The sequence below is a fragment of the Culex pipiens genome, chromosome 3 (genome assembly GCF_016801865.2).
Source record: "Culex pipiens pallens isolate TS chromosome 3, TS_CPP_V2, whole genome shotgun sequence".
In the NCBI taxonomy this organism is placed as follows: Eukaryota; Metazoa; Arthropoda; class Insecta; order Diptera; family Culicidae; genus Culex; species Culex pipiens.
The window spans coordinates 60,004,766-60,021,521 of record NC_068939.1 but is presented as its reverse complement, the minus strand read 5'-3'; the positions used below and the strand labels follow the sequence as shown (position 1 = coordinate 60,021,521).

Genomic DNA, 16,756 nt, shown 5'->3' with positions numbered 1-16,756 from the left:
CCGACGACCTCTTGCTTGTTACGGCGGTAGACTCGTAGATCTTAACTCCAGGAACTTGGGTGACCATGGACATTCCAACACATTTATATGGTAGTCTACCATATCCACTGATGCTATACGCACAAGATCCGGGGTCAAAATAAGACGACCTCTTGTTTGATACGGCGGTAGACTCGTAGATCTTAACTCCAGGGAGTCCTTGGATGACCATGGACATCCCAACACATTCATACAGTAGTCTACCATATGCACTGATGCTATACGCACAAGATCCGGGGTCAAAATCCGACGACCTCTTGCTTGTTACGGCGGTAGACTCGTAGATCTTAACTCCAGGGAGTCCTCGGATGCCCATGAACATCCCAACACATTCATACAGTAGTCTACCATATCCACTGATGCTATACGCACATGATCCGGGGTCAAAATCCGACGACCTCTTGCTTGTTACGGCGGTAGACTCGTAGATCTTAACTCCAGGGAGTCCTTGGATGACCATGAACATCCCAACACATTCATACAGTAGTCTACCATATGCACTGATGCTATACACACAAGATCCGGGGTCAAAATAAGACGACCTCTTGCTTGCTACGGCGGTAGACTCGTAGATCTTAACACCAGGGAGTCCTCGGATGACCATGGACATCCCAACACATTCATACAGTAGTCTACCATATCCACTGATGCTATACGCACAAGATCCGGGGTCAAAATAAGAAGACCTCTTGCTTGTTACGGCGGTAGACTCGTAGATCTTAACTCCAGGGAGTCCTTGGATGACCATGGACATCCCAACACATTCATATAGTAGTCTACCATATGCACTGATGCTATACGCACAAGATCCGGGGTCAAAATCCGACGACCTCTTGCTTGTTACGGCGGTAGACTCGTAGATCTTAACTCCAGGGAGTCCTTGGATGACCATGAACATCCCAACACATTCATATAGTACTCTACCATATCCACTGATGCTATACGCACATGATCCGGGGTCAAAACCCGACGACCTCTTGCTTGTTACGGCGGTAGACTCGTAGATCTTAACTCCAGGGAGTCCTTGGATGACCATGAACATCCCAACACATTCATATAGTAGTCTACCATATCCACTGATGTTATACGCACATGATCCGGGGTCAAAATCCGACGACCTCTTGCTTGTTACGGCGGTAGACTCGTAGATCTTAACTCCAGGGAGTCCTTGGATGACCATGAACATCCCAACACATTCATACAGTAGTCTACCATATCCACTGATGCTATACGCACATGATCCGGGGTCAAAATCCGACGACCTCTTGCTTGTTACGGCGGTAGACTCGTAGATCTTAACTCCAGGGAGTCCTTGGATGACCATGAACATCCCAACACATTCATACAGTAGTCTACCATATCCACTGATGCTATACTCACATGATCCGGGGTCAAAATCCGACGACCTCTTGCTTGTTACGGCGGTAGACTCGTAGATCTTAACTCCAGGGAGTCCTTGGATGACCATGGACATCCCGAAGTACCCATAGACCTTTGAGATACATAAAATTTTAGTAAACAAATAAATCAAAAAATATGTTTTTTAAATAAATTAATTTTAAACTTTTAATATTTATTTTTTATAATCGTACAAAAAATGCTAGCTGTGGACCCCCCGAGAACTTGACAACTTTTTTATACATTTGTATTGGTTGTTTCCGTTGTGCTTAAAGGAAATGGCTATGCACCAGGCGCTTCCATATTCTTGTAGATGGCTCATATAATTGGGAGGAGACGCATGTTTTTTTTTAAATTGTTCGATTTTTTATGTTAAAAAATTTACCAGATTCGCATCAGTCCGCGTGGACATAAAATCAAATTCTGTCGATTGCATCGGATTCGGGGATGCCTTTTCTCTCAGGAACGGATGAGATATCGTCAATCCCTAGACACAAGTTTTGTTTTGTCGAGTAGTGTTATCTATTTGAATAATTTCTCATCTTCCCTGTAAATTGCTCTCAATACAATCTAAGCTTGTTTGTTACCTCTATTTATTAACTATTGTTAATTTCTTTATCTACTTCATAAATTACTATCTTTTTTTTACTATTGATTCCTTACATAGTATATTTCCTTCACTGTCCATTGTTTTGAAACTTCACCTTTTTCTTAGGCAAGTGAGATTCGAGCCCTTACTCAATTTATGGAATGATTAAAGGATTAACACAAATATTACTATTGTACTTTTCAAAAACTTTTCTAAAATGCTTAGGACCAAAATATTGTAACAAAACACCGCGACAAAAGAAATAGCTAAATATAAACACGACTCAATGCTAGGAAAGATTTCAGGAGAAAACACAGTAAAATAACAACTAGTTTTTGAATTCAACTAAAAATATAACAGATTTTGCTTTAATGAAAGTTGATAGGCACACTATAAATGTTTAGGCGCTTATACTTACATCAAACCCTACGTAATGTACCACCCCCGGCCGAGTTAAAATGCGTAATCGGAAAAGAAGGTGGGCATGCCTGGCACGAACACTCAAAGCGTGTTCTAGCGTGTTGCTCGTACTGACTCAGAGCAAGGGTGAGATGTAGGTGTAAGGGCAGTGCGTGTTCGTCGGGAACCTGGTGCATAAGATCGGTCAAGCCCCGTTCTTACACTGAAAATTGCGAATTGCGAATTTACCCACGTGCATAAGTATTTTTTGCACAAATTTTAGTGCTACAAATACGGGCGCTAAGAATAAAAATAATCCCCTCTCTCCTCCCCATGCACCGGAAATTTGTAGCGAGTGTAGGGACACTTCGTATAGACGCCCTTGCTCCCATCACCTCACTAAAGGTATGGAGCGACGGGAAATTAATAAGCATGCCCGCTCAGCCGAACCATCAGAAGAGAAGCAGGCAATCGACAATTCACAGCGAACGACCAAGGGAACATCCTACCGCGTATATAATAAGGTTGGCGTGGTTGTATTCAATAAATTGTCAATATGTGTGTGTAAATGAACGTGTTTTATAAAGGAATGCTCACGTCCACAGGGAGGGTAGCGAACTGGTTTCCCGACGAATTTTGAGCGTCCTTGCTCAAACTGCCTGGCGTTGCAGGTACCGCATCGGCATTCTTTAACTTCTTCAAATCTGTTGATCCTGCTGGTGAGGACCGCCTCTTTTTCTTGCCTTGAGGCATTTTCGCACTTTTTAGCACTTAGGTATTTGGTGTTAGAGGGACGCACGTCTGACTCACTGCTCTGCTAATCGCAGGCTGTGAAACTGCTCTATATTTATGTCCATTTAACTTATTTTTGCACCAACATGTGCCGTTTGTAGCTTTAATGAAGGCACTCAAGAAAGTGTTGATCTATATCAAATGCGTCTCAAAAAATTAATAATTTTGTGGACGAATGATTGACGAATTGATTCAAAAATCATTCAAACAATGTAATAAGTTAAACCAATATCGAGACATAACATGTGTAACAAAGGAACTATTTTTGCTATGGTTCTAATGCTGGGCCTGAAATTCAATTAAATAAATTAGTTCTTTGTTGAATTTAGACACCAGATGGATACAACAACTGTTAATTTTCAAATTTTGAATTAATCTATTAATGTATGTTTTGTATATTATAGTTTTGGAGTGGTTCCCCTTGTAAGACATACCCATATGGGAAACTTTGATTTTTTGTACATTCGCTCCTACAGGCCTGGGGAAAACATGTAGAAACTTCTAGGATGGCCAGAAATGAGTGGAATCGTCTGGAGAACAGCTTTCCCGAAGAGACCAGGTCGATCCGTGCAACCCTCATCGGGCTCAATGGCAATACATCCGGGGTTTTCGGAACCAACGGTTTTCCCCAGAAAAGCATCAAATATTCCTTAGCATGCTATGAATGCTTAATAAACACCGCGACGCCACATGTCAAACAGCTACGACGTAATTGTAAAATTTGCACCATAACAGTTATTTTTCCTGTTTGCAGGTATAGAATAAAGCTCAATAGTATCAGTATGTGTGTGTGTGCGTGTGTGTGCAATCAACCAAACGGGACCACGCGGTCGCTTCTTACAAATTGAGTTTTTTCCATATATTATAGATTTTGTATTATTGCGGGCGTTAATAATTAGAGTTCACGCGCGGTGATACGACCGCAAGATAATGGTCGCATGACAGCCGCATGACAACCGCAGAACAAATTTTTGGCAGTTGTCAAAGGTTGCCTTGAGTTTTCAGCTGACTTTTTGGAAAATATTCAAAACAAACCAAGCTGACAGCCAAATCAACGCAGAATTTCAGTTCAACTTGCTGATTTTTACACTGCGGTAGTTAGGCGGCAATAACCTTCTGTCACTCACAGCGATGGAGAAACGTGATTTTATCTCGCAATAAGCAATATTCTATACATGCAAATAACTCGCATAGGCATTTGGACGGTGTTAGCTCTGCCGAGCTTCGGTGACCCATTTCTACGCAGGCTAGCCATGCGCGAGGTACCTCAGCTTGAATCGACAAGCCCCGCCCTAAAGAACGATTGCATCAATCGGATTCAAACGTTATTTAGAACTTCCGAGCCCTTGTCAAATGGGCAACGGCCCAGCATGTATATAATTTGTAGTAATAGTATTCCTAATTCAACCAACCCAAGGGACGGGGGTCGAACCCCCGAGTTTCAAAAAATCATATTTCCTTAATTTTCTTGTTGGGAGCAGATGGGAATCGAACCCAGGATCATTCGCTACAAAGCGAAAACCGTGACCAGTCAGCCACGGTTGCTCCATAATAGGGACAACACTAGAACGCTCTCACCAAATTCTGGGATCATCCATCCAGCTCCGTAAACTCTTATGCAAATCCCCGCTTCCTTTGCATCTCTTGCGTTGCCGGATGTGGCCGCCAAGTGATCCACACGACTGCCTCCGTCGCCGTTGAACTGGTTCCCAGCTTCCACAGCCACCTGGCCCCGATTTTCTCCGGAGTAAGCTCCACCTCGAATTGCTTCTTCCTCGCCTGTGAAAATTCCACTTAACACAAACCCCCCATACCCCCCCCCCCCACCACTCACTTCCTACACCAAAATTTTTACCAGCAGCAGGCACAGTTTTTAACACCTCCATTTTGAAATTTAGAATCAAGTTTCACAATTTTACAAAATAAACTCGAAAAAATCGAGCAATTTCACATTTTTCAGTCACTTGAGACGAACATTGTTTTCAGACTAAAACCCAAAGTCTGGCTTCAAAAACACTATTTGGTCACGTCAAAATGTCACAACGCCCAATCCACGCGAACACCTCCGAAAAACCGTCGGAATTCTGGTTCCACTTTAACCCACCAAACTCCGGTGAAGTCACGGGTGAAGTACAACACGGATTCTGTGAACCGGATAATCGACCCGCGAAATTGACCCATCCGGAACATTCTTGAATAACGCGTACCGGAACACACCACAAGCAAAGAATTTCGAACGAGAAGACATGAAAAAACGCGGAGCAAAACATTCAGCCAACCGATCCCGATCAAAGCTTGCTGCGATCTCATAGCTCAATAGTATCAGGATCACCATAAATGATAATTGTATAGTTCAAAAAGTATTAAAAAATCTTTTTTTTATGGGCGGTGCTAGCCCACGGGGTAGCTGTTTGACAATGTGTCAATGTTATATTCTTGAACATATTCTCTTGAGCTGTTCACTGAGATAGTTTATTGTTGAAATTTTAAAGGTATGCTCTGGGCTCTAGCCATTATAATAATTATTGTTATGCCTTTGAAACCGTTTTAAATAAATTTAATGTTTCTTTCCTATTGAAAAAGGTTTCAAGAACCTGAAACTTCAAAATATACAGCTTTATGTTATATTATTTTTTTCCATTTCAAAATAAAATATTTAATATTAAATTTTACAAACCTAGGTATGATCATTTTCGGGAAAAAGCAGATATTCTCCATGCAGCTGTTACGTGTAGTTTATCATAAACAAATCAGTAGTTAGTGTATGGTTTTATGTTTGCTGGGGAAGTCAAAATAAAAACAGAATTAGCAAAATGGAGTTTGTTTTCATTGAACTCCAGAATCCCCTAACCGTCTCATCTTCCACAAAATGTTATGCTCTTTCCAGCAGGCCGCACGTCCTCTGACATTTCCCCGCAACATAAACCACCCCTTTCTCTCTTAATTCGAGTTATTTCGTGGCGAGGGGGTGGTGAGCATAAAATATGAATGACAACCCGACCGATGACAACTCAACACAGCACTGACAGCTGACTGACGGACGAGCGCACTACCACACACAAGACATTTAAATCGGCTCTCTTCTCATGTGTGTGTGTGCTGCCCCGAATGTCACAAAAGAGGAAAAGTGATTTCCTCCTCGTCGTACGTTTTTTTTCCGTCGCGTAGTTTTTCTTCATTCATTTCGAACAGAACAGCGACCAGCTGTCGTGCATCGTGATATCCGCTTCCGGGAAGCGTTTGGAACCGTGTCCGGGTTTTGCCAGTGCTTCGAAATCATTCTCCAGGAAGTGTCACGTCCTGGGACAAAGTTGGCAGAAAAAAAAGTCAAAAATATTCCACCAGCCTTCTCTCTGTCGGTGAGTGTGTGTTGTGTTTGTGTTGGTGCGCGAAATATATGCTGAGTGTGTGAGCGAGTGAAGGCAAAAGAGAGAGAGAGAGAGAGAGAGCACCATATCTCTTGATTAAGAAAATTCTCTCGCATCGACTCTTCTGGCGACATTTACGCAAAACGCACTCGTAGCAGCCAACACAGTTGCCAGTACGGCGGAATCCGGAAGAAAATCATGTTGCGTTGAGGTAGGTACATTTTTATTCATTAAATTTAATTAAATTAAATTTTTGTGGTGTTCATAAATATTTTTGTAAAGCGCCTAAGGCAAAACCAAAGGTTACATTTTAATAACGTAGTGATGTAAGTATTATCCGTTGAAAAGAAAATAAAATGTTACTTTAAACCACCTCAGTGATTGGTGCCTTCCTTCTAAAATCAATGGGAATCCTTTTTTGTATCCGTCAAAATTATGTTTTAGCACAAAAGCTCATAACTTTTGACGGCGTTGTCAGATCTTCAATAATTTGAGCTCGTTGGAAAGGTTTTTTTGCCAAAGATGGGTCGTATGACAGATCCGGACAACTTTTTCATCATTTTTTTTTTAGATCCGGCCTCAAAAAGTGTATAAAAAACACTTAAGTGACCGTAACTTTTGGTATGGTTGTCAGATCTTCAACTTTTTGAACGCGTTGGAAAGGTCTTCCAAATACCCTTCTGAAAATGTATAACATGACGGGTTTCCTAAAAAAAAAACACTATTTTTACAATCATTCGGACTTTTGCTAAATCGAAATCGTTTTTAGCATAACTTTTGAAGTACTTAACTAAACATCATTATTTATAGATAATGACTTAGGGGACCCCGATACGGACCAAATGAGACCAAAACAGTAAAAATCGTTCCAGCCAAAGATAATCTAATGCAATTATTCTGATCAACATCAAACCACTCGCACAGACATTTGAAAAATGGTTCCTCACCACCGGAGATATTTCACGATTTCGAAAGTGGTTTTGAGGTGTATTTTTGCTGATTGAGGTGCTTGAAAACACGATATTCCAGTTTATCAAAGCTTATAGTTCACTTTAGATGTAAGTGGAATTTATAATACTTTAAAGTTCGTAAAAAGTTGGGTTAGGAAGCCCGAAACTGTGTACAATACAATCACAACATCTATGTTTTCATTAAATTAAGTTTTAAAATTTTCTCACTGGTATACTAGCCCGGAGAATGTGTCATTTCATTTCAGATCACCATTTAAAATTACATTTTATTCCTTCATTTGCAGCATTTATAGCTAAGCAGAAATACAATCTTTCATTAATGTCCCATTTGCATTTTTGTTTAATTCAATACTGGGATAGCTTATTTTCTTCTGCAACTGTTTTCTACACGAATGACATTACTATATAAAAAAAAAATCATAAATTAACGACAAGTTGTTTGAACCCATCTGAAAAATGTTCAAATCTGGCGTTATTTTTTTTTTTTTTATAAGGTCCAATAAACCAATTTTCCAGATTTTGAATTTAGGGTGTTTTTTTAAACCGCCTTGAGTCAGGTGTATTTAAAACACCCAAAAAGCAAAAACTGAAAATTTAGTTTATTGAACCTTTTCAAAAAAAAAAAAAAAAACTCCAGATTTGAACAAAAAAAAAACTCCAGAAATATTGGTCTGTGGTCTCATCATGACAATAAATACAAACCAGTCCCGCTCAGAAATTGTATGGTCTAAACTCACACACAGTCCAGACTCGATTATACAGAGCCTCGATTATCCAAAGTTTCGATTATCTGAAGTTCGATTATTCTATGTTTTGTTTGGGACTTCGGATAATTGTATCACGAATATTTCTTTTTTATTTTTTTCTTTTGCGACCCCATTTTAGTCATATTTGAATGGTTGATTGTCTAATAAATTCAAAAATTCTTTTTTTTTAATATTCCATCACCGCCATTTTGGAGACCGGCCCGTGGCTTAATGGCTACGACTCCCGCCTCATAAGCGGAAGGTTCCGGGTTCGTTTCCCGACCGGTCTCCTTGAAATTATTCGACTATAATTGAACTTTGAATATGAACAAAAAACGCATGGAATCAGGTGGGATTCGAACTCACACCTTTGGGTTGGTGGTCAGATGCTTTAGCCACTCGGCCACCGAGGGGTTGACAACCCTTGAGTGAATTAATCCGTAGTGGTGAAATAATGTCACAAGGTCATTTACTATATAATACAACAATCCCTTTCCCAACAATTCCCCTACACACACTACACACCATATTCTATAAATAACTCGAAGTGGTTGGTACGGTATGTCCTCACTTCTTCTTCTTCCCCTGATGATTCCATGAAATGTGGGTTCCGTTCATAGAATCTGTCTCTTGCGGTTAATGCAACGCAGTAGGCCGGGCCGCTTTAGTGAGTGTAATACATTTCGGGGGTTCTCGAAAGTACTGCAATCATTAATAATGAAAAGAAAGAACTTGAGGCGTAATATAACCATAAGTTCTTCCCGGATGCTTTCTTCGGACTGGCTGCGCTTATGTTCGATTAGATTAGATTAGATTAGATTAATATTCCATCACCGCCATTTTGACCGCCATCTTGGGGTCATTTCAAGCTCAAGAGTAAAAAATAAGACAACGATTTTTTTTGTGATTCGATTATCCGAAGTTTCGATAATTCGAAGTGAAATTTCGCCTTCGGATAATCGAGTCTGGACTGTATATGACTTTTCATCGTTTAAAATTGATGCAGATTTACCATCGACCGGTAATTCTTTAACGTTTTCTACCATTTGAACGGAATCGACGTAACACCTTATAATGTGGCCCTCTTAAACCTTGCGGTTTTGTCAACGGATCCACAGGCGTGTATCGTTCTTTTTGCGACAAGACTCCGCCTCCCGGGTCTCCTAAGTGTGAAGGTATGGGCACGGGGAGAGGGTACCGAATACCTATATTAACACTTAGAATTTTTTGCGTCCGCCTCGGGATTCGAACCGGCGACCTCTGGATGGTGAGTCCAGTGCGCGGTCCGATTGATCCACACAGGCAGACAACCATTTGAAGCTTACATGAATCTTGCAGCAGTTGTATATTTTAACTTCCAAATTTTTAAATTTTCTTCATTTTTGACCGAAAGATTAGTTTACCTTGTGGTAGCATGCTTCGATCGGACAGGTATGCAATCATTTTGAAGGACTATGCAGTAAATGTTCACAACTCTCTTTGCCTTTGGTTTTTCCAGTTCGATTGGAATCCAGAGAGCAATATTTCGCCTCTCCATATACACAGCAAATTCTGATGTTCGTCTCAGTTAATATTCAAAGAAAACTACACTACTGAAATGTTCAGTTAGTTTTTCGCTGAACTTCAGTTAAAATTTGTATGGAGCTGTCAAAGTTCGCTGAAATTTCAGCAAGTTTTCATTTACTGAAAAATTCAGTAGTGCAGATTTCAGTAAATTTAACTGAATTCAGTAATGAGGGTTTGGTGTGTAGGCTCTCTAATCCGATGTTTCGATTATTCGAAGGAAAACTCAATCACGAACAAAACATCCTTTTTCTTTTTTTATTATTTTCTTACCTTTACTCTTGATTACCTATTAAAATTGAGATTAAAATACGAAATTCATTTTCTCAATGCTTTATCATCGCCATAATGGCCGCCATCTTGGATACTGAAATTTTAAATGGCTTTAGAGTAGTTTAGGTATCAAACTTATGGTACGTTCGTTTGAAGAACCAGTGCGGCACTGAGTTTCGCACTCGTTTTGGTTCAATTGAACATCATTTGTCAGCGTGCGTGGAACTAGCATGAAACTGAAAAAAAATGAGTGAGGCACTAGAATTTTAGTTCCAAGATGGCGGCAAAACTCGAGAGAACTCGCGCGAGTTTCTTAAAAAAAACTAACTTAATCCACCTATATGGTTGATGCCTTCCTCACTTTTTACCAAAAATGGGTATATGAGTGGTTTCATCATCTTTTTTAGATCCAGAAAAAAAGAACACAATGTATAACATATGTGGTCATAACTCGAGACAGGGTTGCCAGATCTTCAATGTTTTGGACTCTTTGGAAAGGCCTTTCAATTACCTAACCAACGATGGGTCGGATGATGGATCCGGACATAGTTTACTTACATTTAAGTGAGATCCGGCTTCAAAAAAGTACATAAATATCACTCAAGTGGTCATAACTCGAGACAGGGTTGCCAGATCTTCAATATTTTGTACTCATTGGAAAGGCCTTTCAATTACCTTATCAACGATGGGTCGGATGATGGATCCGGACATAGTTTACATACATTTAAGTGAGATTCGGCTTCAAAAAAGTACATAAATATCACTTAAGTGGCCATAACTCGAGACAGGGTTGCCAGATCTTCAATGTTTTGGACTCGTTGGAAAGGTCTTTCGATTACTTAACCAACGATGGGTCGGATGATGGATCCGGACATAGTTTACATACATTTAAGTGAGGTTCGGCTTCAAAAAAGTACATAAATATCACTTAAGTGGTCATAACTCGAGACAGGGTTGCCAGATCTTCAATGTTTTGGACTCATTGGAAAGGCCTTTCAATTACCTAATCAACGATGGGTCGGATGATGGATCCGGACATAGTTTACTTACATTTAAGTGAGATCCGGCTTCAAAAAAGTACATAAATATCACTCAAGTGGTCATAACTCGAGACAGGGTTCCCAGATCTTCAATGTTTTGGACTCATTGGAATGGCCTTTCAATTACCTAACCAACGATGGATCGGATGATGGATCCGGACATAGTTTACATACATTTAAGTGAGATCCGGCTTCAAAAATGTACATAAATATCACTTAAGTGGTCATAACTCGAGACAGGGTTGCCAGATCTTCAATGTTTTGGACTCGTTGGAAAGGTCTTTCGATTACTTAACCAACGATGGGTCGGATGATGGATCCAGACATAGTTTACATACATTTAAGTGAGATCCGGCTTCAAAAAAGTACATAAATATCACTTAAGTGGTCATAACTCGAGACAGGGTTGCCAGATCTTCAATGTCTTGGACTCATTGGAAAGGCCTTTCAATTACCTAATCAACGATGGGTCGGATGATGGATCCGGACATCGTTTACATGCATATAATTGAGATCCGGGTATTTGTGAAAACACATTTTTATACATAACTTTTGAACTACTTATCGAAACTTCAAACAATTCAATAGCGATGTATGGGACCCTAAACCAAGTCGAATGCAACTGGTTCGATCAAAATCGGTTCAGCCAGTGCTGAGAAAACTCAGTGAGAATTTTGGTCACATACATACATACACACACACATACACACACACATACACACACACATACACACACACAGACATTTGTTCAGTTTTCGATTCTGAGTAGATATGTATACATGAAGGTGGGTCTAGGAGCTTTTAATAGAAAGTTCATTTTTAGAGCAGGATTATAGCCTTACCTCAGTGAGGAAGGCAAAAACACTTTGACAGTTCTGAGTGCGACACTCAGTGCGGAACTAGCCCTCAACCGAACGTACCATTAGACTTAACAATCAAAAAAGAAACAACGAAAAAAAACATTTGTTTTTGTGATTAGATTATCGATCGATTAAATTTAAGATAATCCAGAAGGCATTGTTATAAGAAACCCGTAATCAAATATGTGTCATACACTCTTTAATAAAAAAATAGGAAAGGTTCTTTCTTCTATTTGAAGTGAAAGTTTCAACCATGTTACGTATGAGAAATTTCCATAAACAAGTAAATACAGTAGTTGCTCGGTAACTGGGCGTTGTTTAACTGGGCTGCTTTTTAACTGGGCGCTCGATAACTGGGCCGTAGCCCAGTTAAAAAGCAGACAATCGTCCAAAAAACCAAAACAAACAGAAATCACCGAGGGGTTAATGGATGCAAAAATCATGTTCAACAAATATTTTTTTTTTTAAATGTTTATGTAATTTCAAGTCACAATTAGAGAAATATTAAAAGTAATCATTATAATTGAATTTAAATAACTTTTATATTTATATTTCATCAAAACCTCGTTATTTTTCGTTCAGCCCAGTTAGCGAACAGCATTCGGTGACTGGGCTATGTTCTCAGCCCAGTTACCGAACAACTACTGTAGTAACTTTTAGGTTAACTTAATTAATTTTATTTTGTTTTATAAATTTTAAGTTTACCACTTCTAATGCGTTTAATTTTTGATTAATTATGCTAATTAGCTTTATTAAAGTGATATTACTTCGGTTATTACAGTAAATAAAACTTCAGCTTGGTTTTACCAAAAGAACATGATTCTTTCATTGAAAAGATATTGTAAAAAAATGAGAGGCTTATTCAAAAAATAAAACCGTTTTTTAAGCCCCAATTTGGCAACCCTGCCTCGCAAGAAAATCGCACACGTCAAAGCCGTCAAACTCCAAGACAAAAAGTCATAACTCCGCTCTCCTCTCCACAAACTCTCTCTCGCTCTCTCGCGTGGGGTGGTTTTCGTTCGTCCGTGCTTCGTGGTGGTGGTGGTGGTCAGTTCGCGAAACGTCAAACGTCTGTGTCATTCACAGGCACAGACAGTTTCAGTCAGTCACTGCCAACCAGCAGCGCAGAAAAGAAGGGCCCTCACAAAAGCGCAAAATAGCAGCAGCAGCAGCCAGCGAGCCAATTTTAAAGGCAAAAGTGCGAACCCGTGTCCCGTCATCAGCAGCCGTCGTCGTCGTGTGTGTGTGTCCGTGTGTCTCTTGGTCCGTCGCGGTCGGTTCGGTCAGTGAATCAAGCAAGCAAAAAGAAGAGGAAGCAGCGAAAAATGTCTTGAAAAAAAAAGACATCGAAGGAAAAAAAAGTCGCTCTTTCGCTGCCTTGCGCCAATTAGGAAATGTGTAATGTTTTTTAAAATTGCTGTTCAAGGTGAAAAAACGGAGTTCCTTTCGGTACTAGAGGTGTCCTTTTTGGTTCGAGGTTCTCCGGGTTGTTTCCGAGAGGTCACAGGTTTTACCAGGTTGGGTGGTTGATTGGTCGAGCAAAAGTGTCCCCTTCTGGGCGAGGAAAAGGGGCCACAGAGAGGTGGTGGTGGTGGAGAAGGAGATTGGCCCCAGCACCTCACCAAAATGGGCAAAAAATCGAGTGTGTGTGATTCAGGAAAGGAAGAAAATCACGGCAGTGGTGCGTGTGCATAAAGAAAAAGAAAACGACACGGCGAGCACTCTGAAGGGGGAAAAAAGAGTGATTCACGACTTCCGAAATCCGGGTTGGCGGGGTTGTCCTCAAGTTGGGAAAATTGCTGGAGGAAAACTACCGGAATCGAACCCGGAACATCCCGGATTTTGGACGTAGACCTACCAACCAGGCTAGTTGCAGCCCTCTCTCTCTCGATCGAGAGTCCGTCTGGCCAGACGGCAGTAAGATCAGCAGCAGCAGGTTTCGCTTACACGTAGACAATATTCTCGGTGGCGACGACGAGCTCGGCTAAGCGCTGAGAGTTTGGGGCGGCCAGCAGACCAGCTGGTGGGGCGGCGACTGCCACGCACTGGGAAAAAGGTTTGACACATACGCGCTGCGAGCAAGAAATGAATGGCTTGTGGTGCGTAATAATGGCATGGATTGGAAGTGGTGTCCCCACCGGGGTTGGTCACGACGACGTGAATGTACCGGTTTTGGAATGACGAGGCTTTAGGGAGGCAATGGATTGGAATTGTGAATTCGATAAGAGTGATTTTCTGTATTGTTCAAAGATCTGACCAAAAATCTGACGGCCAATTAAATCAAATTGTTATCAATTTAGACTTATCAACAAATTTCTTAGTCTATCAAAATCTTCCAAGAATCTTGGAATCATTGTGATTGCTTTTTCAACAGAAAACAATGTCCAAACATTCAACTCTTTTTCGACGTTCACTCGAAGTCTAAAATAAAAGCTGCCCTTATCAGCTACTTTTTTTTACAGTTGTCCCGGAACATGCAAAATAGTAGCAGCTGTCAAAATGCTTGCTGAAATGCTGCAAACATTGACAAAATTGTTTTCGATAGTAAAACTTTTAAATTAAATTTACTAAAATGTTTTCAAGACGCGTAACACTTCCAAGCAAAATGAGTAAGAAAGGCAAAATGCAGAACAGAATTTCTAGTGAGTGTCATAATTCACTTTGGCCATTGCAAACATTTTTTGAAGTTCATTGTAAAACTAGTTGAATCATGCTGAAATAGTTATCAACGCATTTTTAATATTTTTCAGTGGATTGCACGTCTGTTTCTGTTACAATTGAAATTTCGAAGTTTTTGAAAAAAAAAAGTTTATTCTCCCAGATTTTCCGAGTCCATTTTGAAGGGCGAAATAGTTATGGCAAATTTTGAACAAATTGCCAAGAGACATACTCTGATCGGAAGTATCGAAATCTTGATGAAAGCAGGAGTGAAATTTGTCGTAGGGGAAAATACCCTTTCTCGGCCCATTTCCAGAAACCAGAACTTTGTATTAATGTGTTGACTTCCAAGAGTCGTATCATCAAAGCTGAAAAAAGCTAATTATAGCTTTTATAAGCTTTTCAAACATATTTGTTTGAAAAGTTTGCAAACATGGGAACTAATAAAAAAAAATTAACTGAGACTATTTTTCAAAATGTAACCTTAAAAATACTTGAAAACGGTGCACTTTATGAAAATTTCACTTCAGTACTTTTTGATTGAAAATTTGATTTAACCCTCTCACGCCCATGGTTACTCCAGAGCACCAAAACTTTGAACTCAAATATCTCGGAACTGACACAACTTTTCATGATGCTTTAAGATGCAGGTGTTCATGTAGAATGTATACTAACATCTCCCCAAATTTCATCAAATTTGGTTAAGCACAAGCAAAGTTACAGTGCGAAATGTAAACAAAAATGGGCCAATTTTAGGGAAATAAATAAGACCTGTTTTCGAAAGCCCGTAAAAAATACCAAACACAAAATTTTATGAAACAAAAAATGTTTTGCTATCATTTGAACCTTGGACAAGAACCCCTGTGAATAACATTGTGAGTTTGGACAGGTTTTAAGTGTTTTTCAACCTTTTTCATTTGGTGCACCAGAGCACCACCTAGGCATATGAGCAACTAAATATTCAGGAGCTCTTTTTTTCTAAATTACAGAAAAAGCTTATTTTTATCAAAACAAAAGTTTATAAACGTTTTGACAATTCATAAACAAGGCAAAACATTGTTATTAGACCGATAATTTTATTATTTTCCTCATTTTTCATGAAAATGGTTGTTTGTGGGTTTTGAATGAGCCAATCAAAGAAACCTGAAAATGCAGAGATTTTAGAATTTGTAGTTAATACTTCAGAAATATGGTCTTACAGCAAAGAATAAGTAGTTTTTAACATATTTCGAAGCGTTTTCAAACAAATGAACCAATAGATTTGAAGAAAACGAGATTTTGTGGTTTAAAAAAAAGTTGCTCATCTTCCTGATGGTGCTCTGGTGCACCACTTCAAATTCTACTTTTTTGCCTCAATTCGATGTTTGTGGGTCAAAGTAAAGTATTTCCTGCATTATTGTACCAAAATTAAGCCATTTACTATTTTTACGATAAGCAAACAGCTCTGGGCGTTAGAGGGTTAAAATCGAAAAATAAAGTTGAAAAGTTTTTGCGACCAATATTTCGTTTTTTTTTTAACAGCATTGATTTAAAAATTCATACCTCACTCAAAGAAATTAGCACATTCTGGAAATTTCTGAGAAGTTGGCATTTCCCCTAGAACATATACAAAAAATAAAATTGAAAAATATTTTTTTTTTTTGCAAATCAAATTTAAGTGACAAAAAGTGAAATTTAAATCATCAAAAAAAAATTATACCGCGTATCATTTTTCTTAAGTGTAGTCCTTATCCATACCTATAACTTTGCCGAAGACACCAAATCGATTGAAAAATCCTTTCAAAAGATACAGAATATTGAATATTCATACATCATTTTTGGATGGGCATTTGCTAAATTTGTATGGAAAATTATATGGACAAACTAATGATGCAAAATGGCTTCTTTGGTCATACCGAAGTCACCAAAAAAGTTTTAGCCGGATTAAAAAAATATTTACAATGTTAAAATATGTAACGTAACATTCGTGAAATATTTCGATCATTTCGAAAATAATATTTTGAAAAAAATTAAATCACAACTAACATTTCAAAAGGGCGTAATATTGAATGTTTGGCCCG

At 39.2% G+C, this 16,756-nt stretch overlaps 1 protein-coding gene across 2 annotated transcripts in view; it reads left to right on the top strand.

Moving 5' to 3' along the window:
- Nucleotides 1–6,309: 6,309 nt before the first annotated feature.
- Nucleotides 6,310–16,756, top strand: part of LOC120426143 (roquin-1) — an 88,231-nt gene continuing 77,784 nt past the window's right edge. The window contains exon 1 of one of the 2 annotated variants that reach the window (XM_039590861.2): nucleotides 6,310–6,796. The gene's annotated coding sequence lies outside the window, so the exon portion shown is untranslated. Of the gene's footprint in view, nucleotides 6,797–13,045; nucleotides 13,465–16,756 lie in introns of those variants that run through there. The other variant, XM_039590860.2, reaches the window with a different exon arrangement.